Below are 16,874 nucleotides of genomic sequence, written 5' to 3' on the forward strand. Positions count from 1 at the left end.
AGAGACAGGTCACTCCCACACCTTAATTTCTGGTCGTCCTATGGCTTGTTTAATTGTCACTTTTACAGTGTACTCATTCCCACTCTCATTACGGAGAAAATCCCATACTTGGGTGCTCTGCAGTGTTTCTAGTCTCTAGGAGTCTGATAAGTGGTTACTGCAGGGATGATGAAAAGTGTGGAATAAAAGTTTTTATTGATAGATTAGTTTCAGATATTCTATAAAAAACACACGAGTCCAGTGCTGTGGCATAGTGGGTAAAGCCGCTGCCTGCAGTGCCGGCATCCCATATGGGTGCTGGTTTGAGTCCCGGCTGCTCTACTTCCTATCCAGCTCTCTGCTAATAGTCTCAGAAAGCAGAAGATGGCCCAAGTCCTTGGGCCCCTGCACCTGCGTGGGAGACCCAGAAGAAGCTCCTGACACCTGGCTTTGGATCAGCACAGCTCCGGCTGTTGCAGCCATCTGGAGGAGTGAACCAGCAGATGGAAGATCTCTCTCATTCTCTCTCTGCCTCTCCTTGTCTCTCTGATAATTCTGACTTTCAAGTAAATAAATAAATCTTTAAAACACACACACACAGAGCTGGATTTCCACATCCACTTACTTAATAATCATGGATTATGCACCTGCTGTGCACCAGGCATTGTGCTAGTCCTCAAGGAAGCAGAAACACTAAGGCAGGGATCCTGTTTGCAAGAACCTAACAGTTAGAAGAGACACACAGGTAAAGCAGAGCAAAACAATCCTGACAAAACCATGTGTGGGCGTGTGAGAACACTACAGGAAGGACTGGTTTAATAATTTATTATCCAAGGGCAGGCACTGTGGTGCAGCAGGATTAAGCTGCTGCTTGCAGCACCGGCATTCCATGTGAGCGCCACCTGGGAGTCCCGGCTGCTCCACTGCTCCACAGCTCCCTGCTAATGCACCTGGGAGAGCAGTGAGAGATGGCCCAAGTGCTTCAGCCCTTGTCACCCACAAAGGAGATTACGATGGAGTTCCAGGTTACTGGCTTTGCCAGATGCAGCCGTTTGGGGAGTCAAGCAAGCTAAAGGAAGATCTCTCTCCCTCTCTTTCATTCTGTCTTCCTCTTCCTCTCTATAACTCTCCACCTTTCAGATAAATAAATCCTTTTTTTTTTGACCGGCAGAGTGGACAGTGAGAGAGAGAGACAGAGAGAAAGGTCTTCCTTTGCCGTTGGTTCACCCTCCAATGGCCGCCGCGGCTGGCACGCTACAGCTGGCGCACCGCGCTGATCCAATGGCAGGAGCCAGGTACTTATCCTGGTCTCCCATGGGGTGCAGGGCCCAAGGAGTTGGGCCATCCTCCACTGCACTCCCTGGCCACAGCAGAGAGCTGGTCTGGAAGAGGGGCAACTGAGACAGAATCCGGCACCCCGACCGGGACTAGAACCCAGTGTGCCCACTCCACAAGGCGGAGGATTAGCCCAGTGAGCCGCGCGCCGGCTTAGATAAATAAATCCTTAAAAAAATTTTATTGTACAGCCATTTTGGGGAGTGAAAAGAGGCATGTAAATTAATAAAATCATGTAATGATTAAAATTATTTATTGATCAATAACTGGTTTATTATATTGATAGGTTTATAAGGTAACTTTAGTAACCTAGTAACTATTGACTAATAAATTAACTTATTTTAATAGCTTATTTAATAACTTTTTAAAAAATAGTTTCCAAAAAATTAAAATAACTTACATCCATGTATGTTAAAGCAAAAAGCAACATTTTTATTGACTATCTAAATGGCAGAAAAACAACAAAAACAGAACTGTTAATCTTGGCACTTGGCCACATGCTTTTGTTTTGTTTTGTTTTTTAAGATTTATTTTATTTACTTGAAAGACAGAGTTACAGAGAGAGGTAGAGCCAGAGAAAGGTCTTCATTCCACTGGTTCACTCCCCAAATGACTGCAACAGCCAGAGCTGAGCTGATCCAAAGCCAGGAGCCAGGAGCTTCTCTTGGGTCTCCTATGTGTTTCGGGGGCCCAAGGACTTGGGCCACCTTCTACTGTTTTCCCAGGCCATAGCAGAGAGCTGGATTGGAAGTGGAGCAGCCAGAACTCGAGGTGGCACCCATATGGGATGCTGGCACAGCAGGCGGAGATTTTACCCACAATTACAGAATTTCAAAACTAACTCTTCTACATTTGCATTCCCATACTTCAGTTTGTTCAGTGTCTTTCATTAGTAGGGATGTATTTCCACTTTTGTTCTCAACAACTACAATTTTCCGCAAACTACAAAAGCTACTGGTTTGGGCACTTAATTTGATCAACATTTTTACTGAAGATTTCCAACTGTTTTATAACCAACACAACCAAGATAGGAGGGCTTGGTTTACTAAGAAGTTGGAGACCAAGATGGCAGAATAGGGAGGGAGCTTACTGCTCTAGTCTAGGGGAAGAGTTTTTAAAAAAAATGGAGAGTCCAATCTCGGGAAGAGTTAGAGAGAAAACGGCAGAGGAAACTCCACATACATTAGACGGACATGTGGATCTAGGGCGAGCATGTGGACAGGCACAACTCAGGACCCCAGCAGCTGAGAGCCTCAGCACCAGCTTTGGAGACTGGGGAGACCAGACTGCAGCACCCAAAGCCACTGGCAATAGAGCTATGGGAAGAGCCTGGAGTTGAGTCCAGCTTGGAGCCCTCTGAGGGACAGTGTACCTGCCAATCTAGAGGGGAAAAAAAGGGGGGAAGCATGTTTCTTTTCCATGACCACCCAGCACTGTTGTCCTGTAACTAGCCGAGAGAGGGCTGGCACATTTTGGATATCTGTAACAGTTGTATCAGCTTGTGTCTCCGTGCCCAGCGACCAGCCAAGCTGAGACACCTGAGTCTGGCTGGGAGAACTGACAGGGACTGGGTGCTCGTGACTATGGGAGCCTTGTGTGCTGGGACTGTGAAAACACTGTGGCTGCACTGGAGGGCACAGGCTGTGGCTAGGTCTTCAGGTAGTCACGTGGGTGGCTCCACACACTCAGGGCTCCCTGATTCTCTGCGGAGGGTCACTGCTCACACTGAGGACTGCATGGCTCCTCTGTATGGTTCTTGTGGCAGTGAGGCACCGGGGCTAGCAACCAGGCATTGGTCTCCTTGGAGGAATGGAGGTAAGCGTGAGACTATGCCAACAGAGCAGATTAATCCTCTTCTCTAGGGAAGAGAGAGAGAATTTACCAGGCCAATTTGGGTGTCACTTTGGGCTCTCCCCTCACCCTGGAGCACTGAACAGAGCTCCCTGGCCACACCCAGCACATGCCTCAGGGTATTCAATGGAAGAACAGACACTCCACTAAGCCACAGAGGCATAGTCCAAAGATAAAAGCCATCACAGGGGGAAAATTAAAAAAACAACAGGTACTTTTACAAATGCCCAAAAATAAATGCAGTAACTCCAGAAATAAGAATAAGAAAGACAACATGAGGTCTCCAAAGGAACACAGTAACACATTAATACTAGAACGTGAAAATGAAGAGATTGAAGAAATACTGGAAACAGAATTTAAAAAGTTGATCATAGGATTACTTAGAAGTAGTCAGAAGTAAATCCATAAATTAACCAAATCTATACATGACACGAGTGGACATTTTCCCCCATGAAATTGAGATTTTAAAGAGAAATCAAGGGGCCGGTGCCGTGGCTCACTTGGTTAATCCTCCGCCTGTGGCGCCGGCATCCCATATGGGTGCCGGGTTCTAGTCTCAGTTGCTCCTCTTCCAGTCCAGCTCTCTGCTGTGGCCCAGGAGGGCAGTGGAGGATGGCCCAGGTCCTTAGGCCCCTGCACCCACATGGGAGACCAGGAAGAGGCACCTGGCTTTGGATCAGTGCAGCACGCGGCCATTTGGGGGGTGAACCAATGGAAGGAAGACCTTTCTCTCTCTCTGTCTATAACTCTACCTGTCAAACAAATTTTTAAAAAAAGAGAGAGAAATCAAAATGAAATACTGGAAACGAACAATTCAAAAGATCAAATAAAAATGTGATGGAAAGCCTGAACAACAGACTCGGTGAAAGAGAAGAAAGAATATCCGAGAAATTTTATAGTCAGACAGAAGAAAGAAGAAAGAAGAAGGAAGAAGGAAGAAGGAAGAAGGAAGAAGAAAGAAGAAAGAAGAAGAAGAGGAAGAAGAAGAAAAAGAAATTAGAAAACTTAAAAAAACAGTGTTAGAGATTTATGGGATAGTATCAAATGACTCAACATATGAGTCTTAGAAGTTCCTGAAGGCCTGGAAAGAGAATGGATTAGAAGGCCTTTTTAATGAAATAATTAGAGGAAACTTTCCTACTTTGGAGAAAGAAAGGGATGTCCAAGTGCAGGAAGCACATAGAACTCCTAATAGACAAGACCAGAAAAGATCTTTACTACGACACATTGTAGTCAAACCTTCCACAGAAAAACATAAAGCAAAGATTCTAAAATGCACATCAGAGATTACTTGCAGAGGGTCTCCAATTAGACTCACAGCAGGCACCCTACAGGCTAGGAGGGAATGGCGAGGTATAGTCCGAGTCTTAAAAGAAAAAAACTGTCAACTCAGAACACTGTACCCTGCAAAGCTCTCATTTACGAAGGAAGGTGAAATAAAGACCTTCTATAACAAACAAATTGGAAGAATCTGTCATTACTTGTCCAGCCTTGCAAACAATGCTTAAAGATGTGCTACACACAGAAACACAGAAACAAGGTCATCACTATGAAAGAAGGGGAGGAAAGAAAATCTCCCAGTAAAAGTACAAAGGAAATCCAAAGTAGACAACAGGAACATTTATGGGAAAACAGCAGGGAAATTGAACTTACCCTGGTTTTTCTTCTATAGTTCCTTACACTTCAGAAGATCCTGTTACTGAGAATCTAGCCACATATTAATGCAGACTGCTTTTTAATCTTTTTAAAAAGAAGACATTGATTTTACTGGACCACCTTTTTTTTCCTTCTCTTATTACATACCTTTGGAGTGATTACAGTGTTAAGTCTTAGTTCTTTGGGCAGAAGAGTGTATCAGTTAATTTAAATGAATTTTTCCTTGTCTTTGAAACTCAGTCCATAAGTGTGTTGTTGCCACAAAAGAAACTACTTGGGGTTGTATCCTTGAATACTTGAAAACTGAGATTGATGATACATTATGTAATGAATTGGGTTTTTATTTCTGGATAAAATTAGAAATGAAATAAAGTTCTGAACTACTTAAAGGATGAAAACATTGATAGTGCTTATAAGCACTGTGAACCCTTTTGTGTTAAAGGCATCTGAAATTCAAGGGTTTACTAGATCTTTCTCCTGCAATCCTGCTTTTCTTTCTGTGCTTTATGCATTTACTCTTACTATTGCTGTTCTAACACAGCAGGGTTAAAGTGTCTTACATCTGTGTTCACTGTGAATCCCACAGCATTCCTAGTTAGGAAAAAAGTAGCCTCAAAAATACTCTTAGTGCCATTTTTTGTTAATATTTTACCCACTAATGGTATTTTAGATACTTTTAATCATCTTAATAAGTTGTCTATAGAAATTTAAAACATTACCTATTGTATTTACACTAGTTAGTGAAGAGTAAGAAAAATACTAGCTTATTGAGACTATCAATGTTCTATTAGTTAAACTTTAACAGTTAATAAAGGAGTTTCAGAGACAGTTGAGACCTGACAGTAGCCATTAGACTAGCTCCCGTGACATGAAACGGAACCCGGGAAGCAGTGGAGGACATGTGAGGGCATTTACTTCCCATGGCTGTGGCTGTGCTGTGCTCCTACTCAAATGCAGGTAGAGACACACTGACATTTTTGTTGCTCAATAATATGGAGCAGTGCCCTGCATTTATCTGCACTAAAATAACTATAAATTAATGGATCTACAAAGAAGAAACTGTATGACTGTACTGTATTTGGGAGCCTTTGTACAGCTAGGTAAAGTTTCCATGATACAAAGTATTTGGATTTTAAAATTTACCATTATTAGGAAGAAGACATTTTCACTTTGTGTTTCTGTGTGGGTGCAAACTGTTGAAATCTTTACTTATATATACTAAACTGATCTTCTGTATATAAGAGAAATGAAAATGAATCTTGATGTGAATGGAAGGGGAGAGGGAGCAGGAAAGGGGAGGGTTGCGGGTGGGAGGGAAGTTATGGGGGGGAGCCATTGTAATCCATAATCTGTACTTTGAAAATTTATATTCATTAAATAAAAGTTTAAAAAATTAGGAAGAAGACATGGCATTATTCCATGTGCTCATATAACTTGCTTATTGAGTTTCAGAAGAAAAAAATATGAAATAATAATAATGTCACTGCATGAACTATAATGTTAAATTAGCATAAAGCTTAAATCTGTTTTTCAAATGTGAACAACAGTAGTCTAATGCTGCTTTGCTTTGTATATACTGTAAGTGCTACAAATAGTCTCAACACTGAACATGTATTGATACTTCTCAAATGAATGCAACCTTTGATGTGAGGAAGGAAGGAAGGAAGGGGGGGAAGGGGGGGGAGAAGGGAGGGGAGGAGGGAGGAACTCAGCAAGTACTTGATGGCTATCAATAAATTCTAAAGTTTATATGAAACAGCAAAAGATTCTGAAGAGCCAACAATACCTTAAAGGAGAAGGAAGAAGCCAGAGGATTGATTCTATCTGACTTCAAGGCTGATTATAAAATGGTAGTGTCAAGATGGTGTGATACTGGCAAAAGAAGAGAAAGAAAGAGCAAATGAACAGAACAGAGAACCCAGAAATGGATCCACATAAGTATGGTCAATCAATCTTGGAAAAATGAGCAAAGGTGGGGCCGGCGCCATGGCTCACTTGGTTAATCCTCTGCCTGTGGTGCCAGCATCCCATACGGGCACCGGGTTCTAGTCTTGGTTGCTCCTCTTCCAGTCCAGCTCTCTGCTGTGGCCCGGGAGGGCAGTGGAGGATGGCCTAAGTGCTTGGGCTCCTGCACCTGCATGGGAGACCAGGAGGAAGCACCTGGCTCCTGGCTTCAGATCAGCACAGCATCGGCCACAGCGGCCATTTAGGGGGTGAACCAATGGAGGAAGACCTTTCTCTCTCTCTCTCTCTCTCTCTCTCTCTCTCTCTAACTCTATCTGTCAAATAACAAAAAAAAAAAAAAAAGGAAAAATGAGCAAAGGCAACACAATGGAGAAAAGGCAGTATTTTCAACAAGACTTTCAACAAGCTGTGCTCCAAAAACTGGACATTACATGTGGGGGGGGGGGAAGAATCTAAATACAAACCCTACATCCACCACAAAAATGAACTCAAAATGGATCACAGATCTAAATATAAAACACAAAACCTACAGACCTCCTAGAGAAAACACAGGAGAAAATCTAGGTGACCTTGGGTGTAGCAATGACTATTTAAAGACAAACACCAAAGGCCTAATCCACAAAGAAAGAACTTAGGAGCCAGACTTCAATAAAATTAAAAACTTCTACTCTGGGAAAGACACACTCAGGAAAACTGAAAAGAGAAGCCACAGATAGGGAGAAAATATTTGTAATAGACCGACCTGATACAGGACTGTTATCCTAAATATCAAAAGAACACTTAAAAACCCAACAATAAGAAAATAAATGGCCCAATTTTAAAAAGAACAAAAGACCCAAACATCTCACCAAAGCAGATACAAAGATGACAAATAAGTACATGAAAAGATGCTTCCTGTCATGTCATTAGGAAATTGCCAAATAAAATAACCACTCTCTACCTACTAGAAAACACCAGTGTTGGAGGAGATTTCAACAACAGGAGCTCTCAATTCATTGCTGCTGGCAATGCAAAATGGCATAGCCACTCTGGAGGTGTCTGACAGTCTCTCATGCAACATTCTCCCATGATCCATACCAGCCATCATGTTCTTTGTTACTTACAGAAATGAATCGAAAGCTATGTCCACACAAAAACCTGCACACAGATATTTACAGTGGCTTTATTCATCACTGCCCAAACCAGGAAACAACCAAGATACCCTTCAGTAGGTGAACATGGCATACCCAGACAATGGCATACAATTCAACACTAAAAAGAAAGCGTGGAGGAATCTTAATCGAGCATTACTAATTGAAAGGCGTCGATCTGAAAAGACTGTACGCTGTATGACTCTGACTCTGTGACATTCTAATTCTCTAAGAACAGAGACAATAACAGCATGGGTGATTGCAGGGGTTAGGGAGGAGGGCAGGGTGAATGGGGAAGCAGAGCTCATCTTCAGGGCAGTAGTACTATTCTGAATGACACTATAATGATGGATATGTGTCATTACACATTTGTCAAAATCCACAGAATGTACAGCACCTACACCAAGAGTGAACCCTAATAACAACTACAGACTCTGGGTGATGGCAATGTGTCAGCACAGTTAGTGGATTCTAACAAACGTATCATTGTGGTACAAGATACAGAATGTGGGAAAGGTTATACATGTGTAGGGATAAGGGATATATAGGAAATCTCTGTATCTCCCCTCAATATTGCTATAAAACCCAAATTACTATAAAAAAGTCTATTAAAATTTCATCAAATCCTGTTAAAAAAAAAAAAAAGCAGCAGCAGCAGCTGTATATCATTCCAGTATGACTGAAGTGATTTACAAAGTACTCTCTCAAAAACTCGGAAACAGGTGGTTAAGAAGGAGGAATAAATGTCTGGAATAAATGAAATGTAAGAGAACGAGAGATGAGTTGAACCGGAATTGCAGGAAAGGAAGGGAAGCGGTGCTGAGGGCTGGGCTACGGTCAGGGCCCACGGGCTTCTCTGCAGCTCTAAGCTGCCAAGGGACCCAGCAGCCCCGAAGCAGGAGCAGAGGGTGCAGGCAGTTGCACTGACGTCAGGTTTTGCATCTGCAGAGTGGACCAGCCGGGCAAAGAAGAAATGATGCAGGCAGGAGAGACTATGGGGAGGCTTGGGGGGTCAGGCTGGATGGAGAAGCCCGGCAGGAGGACGGGCACTAGGGGCTCTCAATAAACTCACTTCTCTCAATGACACTGAAGAACAGACATAAAGATGGTGGTGCAAAAATTTTAAACTAGGAATGGCTCCCTGTTGCAGTCTTGCGTTCTGGGAGGGATTCCAATGGCGCTCATCTCCTGACTTCCTAAGCTGCAGGTTGCAAATGTGTCCTCGAGCCTTTCCTCTGGGAGTGGCACATTTCCATCACTATCTGAGAACGAAGCATCCACATACACTGACTGCTTCATTTAAAGGATCGCTTCTTTTCCACTTCTGTTTCAAAAAAGACAGCATCACCCTGTTCAACAAAAATGCAGAAATCGCAAATCCATAGGTGCTACACAACAGTGACAGCTTACAATAGTGTCAATCAGTTCTCTGGATCTGTTATTAAAATGGAGATGGGAAAATAAAACTGGAATAAATCATGAAAAAGAAGAACAGGCCCTAGCACAGCAGAAAGTGGGCAGTTGTCCACCAAGCTAAAGGCAGACACAGAGTGGTGGAGATTAAGATCACAGAGCAAAGAGAAGCTTTGGGGAGCCCCATTCTTGAGAGTGGCCCTGGGTAGGACAGCAGCAGGCCCAGGCACAGGGCAGGTCATTTGATGGGTTGTCCACATGGACACTGGTGGCACCATCCTGATCGTCCAGGTCCTAGGGGATGGGGACATGAGTGAGTGAGAGAGTGGGCCGAGACTGGCAGTGGGCAGGAAGGACGGATGGCAGGGAATGGGGCTCGGGAGCCTAGGACACACAGGCAGCAAGGCACTTCTACTTCAAGCTGTAACATGAATCATCTGGGTGTGGCAAAAGGAGGGCCTGGCAGAATTCTGGACACCTGTTTCGAAACCAGAACTGGAGCACTGCTCAAAAACCCCAGCTGTTCGCATCTCTCCTCGTGGGAAAAACCAGATTTCCATCATGTGCTGGGGCCGCCGCACCAGCATCATGACCAACATGTGTAATTCACTAGGCTTTGAGGATTTGGAGAGATAAGACACGGCTTTAGAAGTATCTCAGCAGGGGCTGGTGCTGTGGTGCAGTGGGTTAACGCCCTGGCCTGATGCACCGGCATTCCATATGGGCACCAGTTCGAGACCCGGCTGCTCCACTTTCAATCCAGCTCTCTGCTATGGCCTGGGAGGGCAGTGGAGGATGGCCCAAGTCCTTGGGTCCCTGCGCCCATGTCGGAGACCCGGAAGAAGCTCCTGGCTCCTGGCTTCAGATTGGTGCAGCTCTGGGAGTTGTGGCCAATTGGGGAGTGAACCATCGGATGGAAGATTTCTCTCTCTCTCTCTCTGCCTCTCCTCTCTGTGTAACTCTGACTTTCAAATAAATAAATAAATCTTTAAAAATTAAAAAAAAAAGAAATATCTCAGCAGGTGGGACGACTTTGCTGCACACGCAGAAGCCCTCACACTGCTGAGATTCCCACATCTCAGCCTGCTTTATGGAGGTGCACGCTGAGAAAACCAGGGGCAGCAAAAAAGACATAGGAGACTGAAGCTATGGTGGGGTTGGATGATTTACAAGGTCACCTTGGGGTGCACATCCCTTACTCAAGCTGGCACCCAGACTCCCTTCAGCCAGCCAGGATCTGAGCACTGAGAAAGAGCTGCCCCAGAACGGGCAGAAACTGCAGTGTCGCCAGGCTGCCAGCAGGCCTGTCTCCTGGCTGCACCTCCCGCCAGCCACACAGGCCCCTTGCCCCCACCACACACACACAGCACACATTATTTCTCATGCTGTGCCTGCAGGCCCCTGGGCCAGGACACTTTGCGTCCGACCACCACGCATGGTGCTGGCTATATAACTCGTGGGACCCACGCAAGATCAAGATGTGGGCCCCTTATTCAGATGGCAGGAGCGAAAAGGACTTTTCCTTGCTTTTCATGTTTTTTATTTGTATTCTGAGGCCATGCTGCCTGAGCTGTGGGATTCTTACTAGCAGGGTGAGTGCAGACCCCTCTCCAGCCCCCTGGGGTCCCCGCCCTCCTGACACCTGGGGCCAGGCCCTCCACTGTCCCATCAGATTAAAAAACACAAATTCACGGGGCCGGTATTGTGACATCCCCATGTGGGTACCTGTTAGTATCCCAGCTGCTCCACTTCCAATCCAGATACCTACTAATGGCCTGGGAAAAGCAGCAGAAGATGGCCCAAGTGTTTGGGCCCCTGCCACCTACTGTAGCAGGATTCATGTACTGAGACAAGACACCAAGGCCTTTTAACAGGAAGTAGTCTTTTATTATGCCAGCATAAGGCCCAGGTGGAGTTTCTTATCCAAAATCCTGAGCCCCAAACAAATAAGGGTTTTCCCTTACCCATGGTTTTAGCAACTCTTTGTCTCCCTTATATGGTTGCTTGCATACATCTGATTGAGTATCCTAATATTACATGGTGGCCACAGGAATGATACAATACTGCACATGCCAACGTCCTTAGATGGTTTTTGTTTCCACCCCCACACTGAGCTGTAAGCTGTCTGGCGAGGGTTAACATCAATGCTCTGTGCTAATGAGCAGAACCTTGAAATGGCTACATATAAGCAGACAGGCATTGCAGCTGAAGCATTCATAGGCAAGTAGATAACAGCCACATTTCATTCCCAGGACAGATGATTCCTTTTCTGCTTCTGCCCTTGGGAAGGTCTCTACCTCAACTGTTATCCTGTCAGTTAGAAACAAGTTTAATTAAAAGACAATGACAAAGGTCTCTGCTACATTACATGAGGGACCCGGCTGCAGTTCCTGGATCCTATTCCTGGCTTTGGCCTGGCCCAGCCCTGGCTATTGTGGCCGTTTGGAGAGTGAACCAGCGGATGGAAGATCTCTCTCTCCCTCTCTCTGTAACTCTTTCAAATAAATAAATAAATCTTTAAATGCACACACACACACACAAATTCAAACATGCAATGATGAAGACTTTCCAGATGGCAATAACCAAGCATTGAAACTCAAAGGTGGGGCCTCCTGACCTCAGGCTCCGTGTGACCACAAACCCACGAATCCAGACCTGGTCCTGATCACCCCACCTCCTGCAAGTCTGTGCTCAGATGTCCCATGACCATTTTGTACTGAGCAGCCAAACCTCCCACCCACCTGCCAGTTTTGCTAATCCCCTGATTTTTTATTTTTCTCAACAGACTATAACACTACCTATGACAAACTCCATTGCTTATCACGCTACTTGTCTGTCTGCTGTCCATCTCTCCTGTAATCACATAGGATTTACAGGGGGAAGGCATTCATCTTACTCATTGCTGTACCCCCACTAACAATGCCAGGCTGCACAAGGTAGGGGTTCCATATTACTTGTTCAGTGAATGAATGAACGGTCAGTATAGTAATCAATACCGATGTTTAAAATGCTGTAGGATTTCAGGAAAGGGAAATATTCTGTGGGCTCCGGCCACTGGGATCATAGATGGAGGGTGCTCACAGGTAAGAAACAACTGTAACTCATAATGACAGTTTTCCTTGAGGACCGAGGAGCGTGCTTTGGGATCCCAGGGTGGAGAAGAGACCCTGAATGGAGGGTGACGGCCAGATGGATGTGCTGGGGTACAGAGGTGGGTGGCTTTCAGACAGAAGGGCATGAAGAGTGGGATTGCAAGAAATTAAGTTTATTGGGCTTGAACAGAAGAAAAGAAGGGTGTAGACACCCGCAAGGAGTAGAAGGAAAACTCCTGGAACGGAAGACGCAGAGAAAACATGGGGCAGGAAGCTGACAGTGAAGTCGCAGGGGACAAGGACTCGGGTTTAGTTGGAGCAGAGAGCCTGTTTCTTTTAATAAATCATCATCAGGAGCATCTCAACCTAGAAAGTCTAATCTGATACATTCTGAAACTGATTACTGCATAGGCGCTCTTTCAATATGCCCCAAGTGTTGATCTATTAGGGAATTAGCAGCAATGGAGTCTATGGCAACACCTCTTATGTTCTGTTTTTACAAGCCTAAGCTCACTGACTCAGATATTATGTGTTCTTAACTCAAATAAATAGCTACACAATCCACCTGTGAATAAACAGATAATTTCTGCAACTGATGCTTTTTATTTTGAGAATGATTCTATTCTTTATGACAATCAATGGACTGTCAAATTTCAGTATTAGTGGCTGGCGCTGCAGCTCACTACGCTAATCCTCCACCTGCAGTGCCGGCACCCCGGGTTCTAGTCCCGGTTGGGGTGCTGGATTCTGTCCCAGTTGCTCCTCTTCCAGTCCAGCTCTCTGCTGTGGCCCGGGAAGGCAGTGGAAGATGGCCCAAGTGCTTTGGGCCCTGCACCCGCATGGGAGACCAGGAGAAGCACCTGGCTCCTGGCTTTGGATCGGTGCGGCGCGACTGCCATAGTGGCCATTTGGGGGGTGAACCAACGGAAGGAAGACCTTTCTCTGTCTCTCTCTCTCACTAACTCTGCCTGTCAAAAAAAATTTCAGTACTAGTAACCATATGATTCCTGAGATGTAAAACTTTGTATTCTTTGGCGACGGTGGCCGGGTCTTCCTCCTCTTGCCGCGGGGCCAGATCCCCCGACGGTATCCAGCTGCATTTAAGTCTGGCCGGTGCCACCTGTCTCCGCAATGCCCCCCAAGAAACAGGCTCAGGCCGGGGGCAGCAAAAAGGCGGAGCAGAAAAAGAAGGAAAAGATTACCAAAGACAAAACTTTTGGTCTAAAGAATAAGAAAGGAGCAAAGCAACAGAAGTTTATCAAAGCTGTCACTCATCAGGTTAAATTTGGTCAACAAAATCCACGTCAGGTAGCACAAAGTGAAGCTGAGAAGAAATTGAAGAAAGATGACAAGAAGAAAGAATTACAGGAACTAAATGAGCTCTTCAAGCCTGTAGTTGCTGCTCAAAAAATTAGTAAAGGTGCAGATCCCAAGTCCGTAGTATGTGCATTCTTCAAGCAAGGACAATATGCTAAAGGAGATAAGTGTAAATTCTCTCATGACTTGACTCTGGAGAGAAAATGTGAAAAGCAGAGTGTTTACATTGATGCAAGAGATGAAGAACTTGAAAAGGATACTATGGATAATTGGGATGAGAAAAAGCTGGAAGAAGTAGTGAACAAGAAGCACGGTGAGGCGGAAAAGAAAAAACCAAAAACTCAAATAGTATGCAAGCATTTCCTTGAAGCCATTGAAAACAACAAGTATGGCTGGTTTGGGGTTTGCCCTGGAGGGGGCGATAATTGCATGTATCGCCATGCACTTCCTCCTGGATTTGTGTTGAAAAAAGACAAAAAGAAAGAAGAGAAAGAGGATGAAATTTCATTAGAAGATCTAATTGAAAGAGAGCGTGCTGCCCTAGGCCCAAATGTTACCAAAATCACTCTAGAATCTTTTCTTGCATGGAAAAAAAGGAAAAGACAAGAAAAAATTGATAGACTTGAACAAGATATGGAAAGAAGAAAAGCTGACTTCAAAGCAGGCAAAGCACTAGTGATCAGTGGTCGTGAGGTATTTGAATTTCGTCCTGAATTGGTCAATGATGATGATGAAGAAGCAGATGATACCCATTACACCCAAGGAACAGGTGGTGATGAGGTTGATGATTCAATGAGCGTTAATGACATAGATTTAAGCCTGTACGTCCCAAGAGATGTAGATGAGACAGGTATTACTGTAGCCAGTCTTGAAAGATTCAGCACATATACTTCAGATAAAGACGAAAACAAATTAAGCGAAGCTTCTGGAGGTGGGGCTGAAAATGGTGAAAGAAGTGATCTGGAAGAAGACAATGAAGGGGAAGGGCAGGAAAATGGAGCCACTGATGCCGTTCCTGTTGATGAAAATCTTTTTACTGGGGAAGATTTGGATGAACTAGAAGAAGAATTAAACACACTTGATTTAGAAGAATGACACCAAGCAAGTCAATGACAAAATTAAGTCAGCTCAACGTGAGTTGAAATTGACTACATTAATTTTTTTCCGCCTAGAATCAACAGGATGTTTGTTTCTCATGCTGATTCTAGAGGGTTTGTTCTCCAAAAAAGGAATATTCTCCCTACGTCTTCTCTTCTGACTTTGACTACATCTCATAGTAAGTTCAGAGTAGTTCATGATAAATTGAAAATATAATGGTCATTGCAGAAAATGATTGATTGTTGTAACTGTCCACTCAAGTAGGAATTGTAACTGCTTTTTCAGCTTTTGGTTCTCATTGGGCATGTGTTATTCCCTGAACAACATAAATTTACTTTAAAATACCCTTCATTTGATGCAGTTTTTAGTGAGTGATTTCATTTCCTTTGTATTTATATGTTTAAAAGACTGCCTGAATATGAGAACTGTACTTCATAAAGGAAACTGCATATGCAGATTCAGTATTGTATATCTTTGGACAAGTAGATGGACATTTAAAATGGGACTTTAATCTGACAGGATCAGTTATAATGCCCTGTGTTAAAGTGTTTAAAAGTTTTCCCTCTTCTTTTTTGCCAATAAAGTTGTAAATAAAGACCGTCATACATTAAAATTAAAAAAAAAAAAACTTTGTGTTCTTTAAGGACTCCTTACATGTTAATGAAAGATGTCATTCACACTGAATGAAATGGGTGAGATGGTGTTTAGAAAAATTTTCTGGCAACAGGCATTTGGCCTCAAGATTGAGATGCCCATGTCCCATATCAGAGTTTCCAGGTCCAGTGCCTGCCTCTGACTCCTGACTCCTGCTTCCTGCTAGGACACACCCTTGGAAGCAGTGGAGATGGCTCAAGTAATTGGGCTTCTGCCACCTACATGGGAGACTCAGATTGATTGGGCCAGCTTCGGCCCAGCCCAGTCCTAGACATTGCAGGCATTTGGGGAGTCAACCAGCAGATGGGAGCCCTCTCTCTGTACCTATCTAGCTCTCTCTCAAATTTAAAAATAAGTACCGTGAAAATGCTTAAACTTAAAAAGTCATATTAATAATATAAAAGAAGCAAAAATTGTAAGATACAAAGAAGGACATTTTATGTCAATAAAAGGGTTAATTTACTAAGAAGACACAGCAATTATAAACATTCACACAACCAACATCAGAGCTCTAAAATATAGGATAAAAATATTGACAGAATTAAAGAAAGAAATACTGGGGCCAACGCTGTGGCACAGTGGGTAAAGCTGCCACTTGCAGTGCCAGCATCCCATTCGGGCACAGGTTTCAGTCCAGCTGCTCCACTTGCGATCCAGCTCTCTGCTATGGCCTGGGAAAGCAGAAGGTGGCCCAAGTGCTTGGGCCCCTGCACGGGCATGGGAGATCCGGAAGAAGCTCTAGGCCCCTGGCTTCAGATCGGCCCAGCTTTGGCCGCTGCTGCCATTTGGGTAGAGGACCAGTGGATAGAAGACCTCTCTCTCTCTCTCTCTCTCTCTCTCTCTGCCTCTGTAACTCTTTCAAATAAATAAATATTTCAAAAGAAAAGAAAGAAATGGCTCTATAATAATACTTGGAGACTTTGATATTCTACTTTCAATACTGGTTAGAACTAAACAAAACATCAATAAGGAAAGAGATGACTTGAATAACACTACAGATCAACTGATCCTCCAGACACCCATGGAACCCTTCAGTCAAAAACGCAGAAATACATTTTTCTCAAGTTCACATGGACGTGCTCCAGGCAGACCATATACTTGGCTATAAATCTTAATAAATTTTACAACATCAAAACCACATGAAGCATCTTTTCTGACTCCAGTGGAAGAAAACCAGAAGTCAACAACAGAAGAAAAACCAGAAAATTCACAAATCCATAGAAATTAAACAACGTACTCTTCACCAAGGACAAAGAAACTGAAATCATGAAGGAAATTGGCAAATGTGTTAAAGGAAATGGAAGTGAAAATACAATGTACCAAAGCTTATGGGGTGCAGTAAAAGAGGTGCTAAGAGGAAATTTACAGTTAAAAATGCTTACTT

General features: G+C 43.8%; 1 protein-coding gene and 1 pseudogene across 10 annotated transcripts in view; one reads left to right on the forward strand and one right to left on the reverse strand.

Moving 5' to 3' along the window:
* Positions 1 to 16,874, reverse strand: part of CAMK1D (calcium/calmodulin dependent protein kinase ID) — a 464,674-nt gene that overhangs the window by 147,685 nt on the left and 300,115 nt on the right. The gene's annotated exons all lie outside the window — the stretch shown is intronic.
* LOC100346737 (zinc finger CCCH domain-containing protein 15 pseudogene) lies at positions 13,461 to 15,464 on the forward strand (annotated as a pseudogene).

This window comes from Oryctolagus cuniculus, chromosome 13 (genome assembly GCF_964237555.1).
Source record: "Oryctolagus cuniculus chromosome 13, mOryCun1.1, whole genome shotgun sequence".
Classification (NCBI taxonomy): domain Eukaryota; kingdom Metazoa; phylum Chordata; class Mammalia; order Lagomorpha; family Leporidae; genus Oryctolagus; species Oryctolagus cuniculus.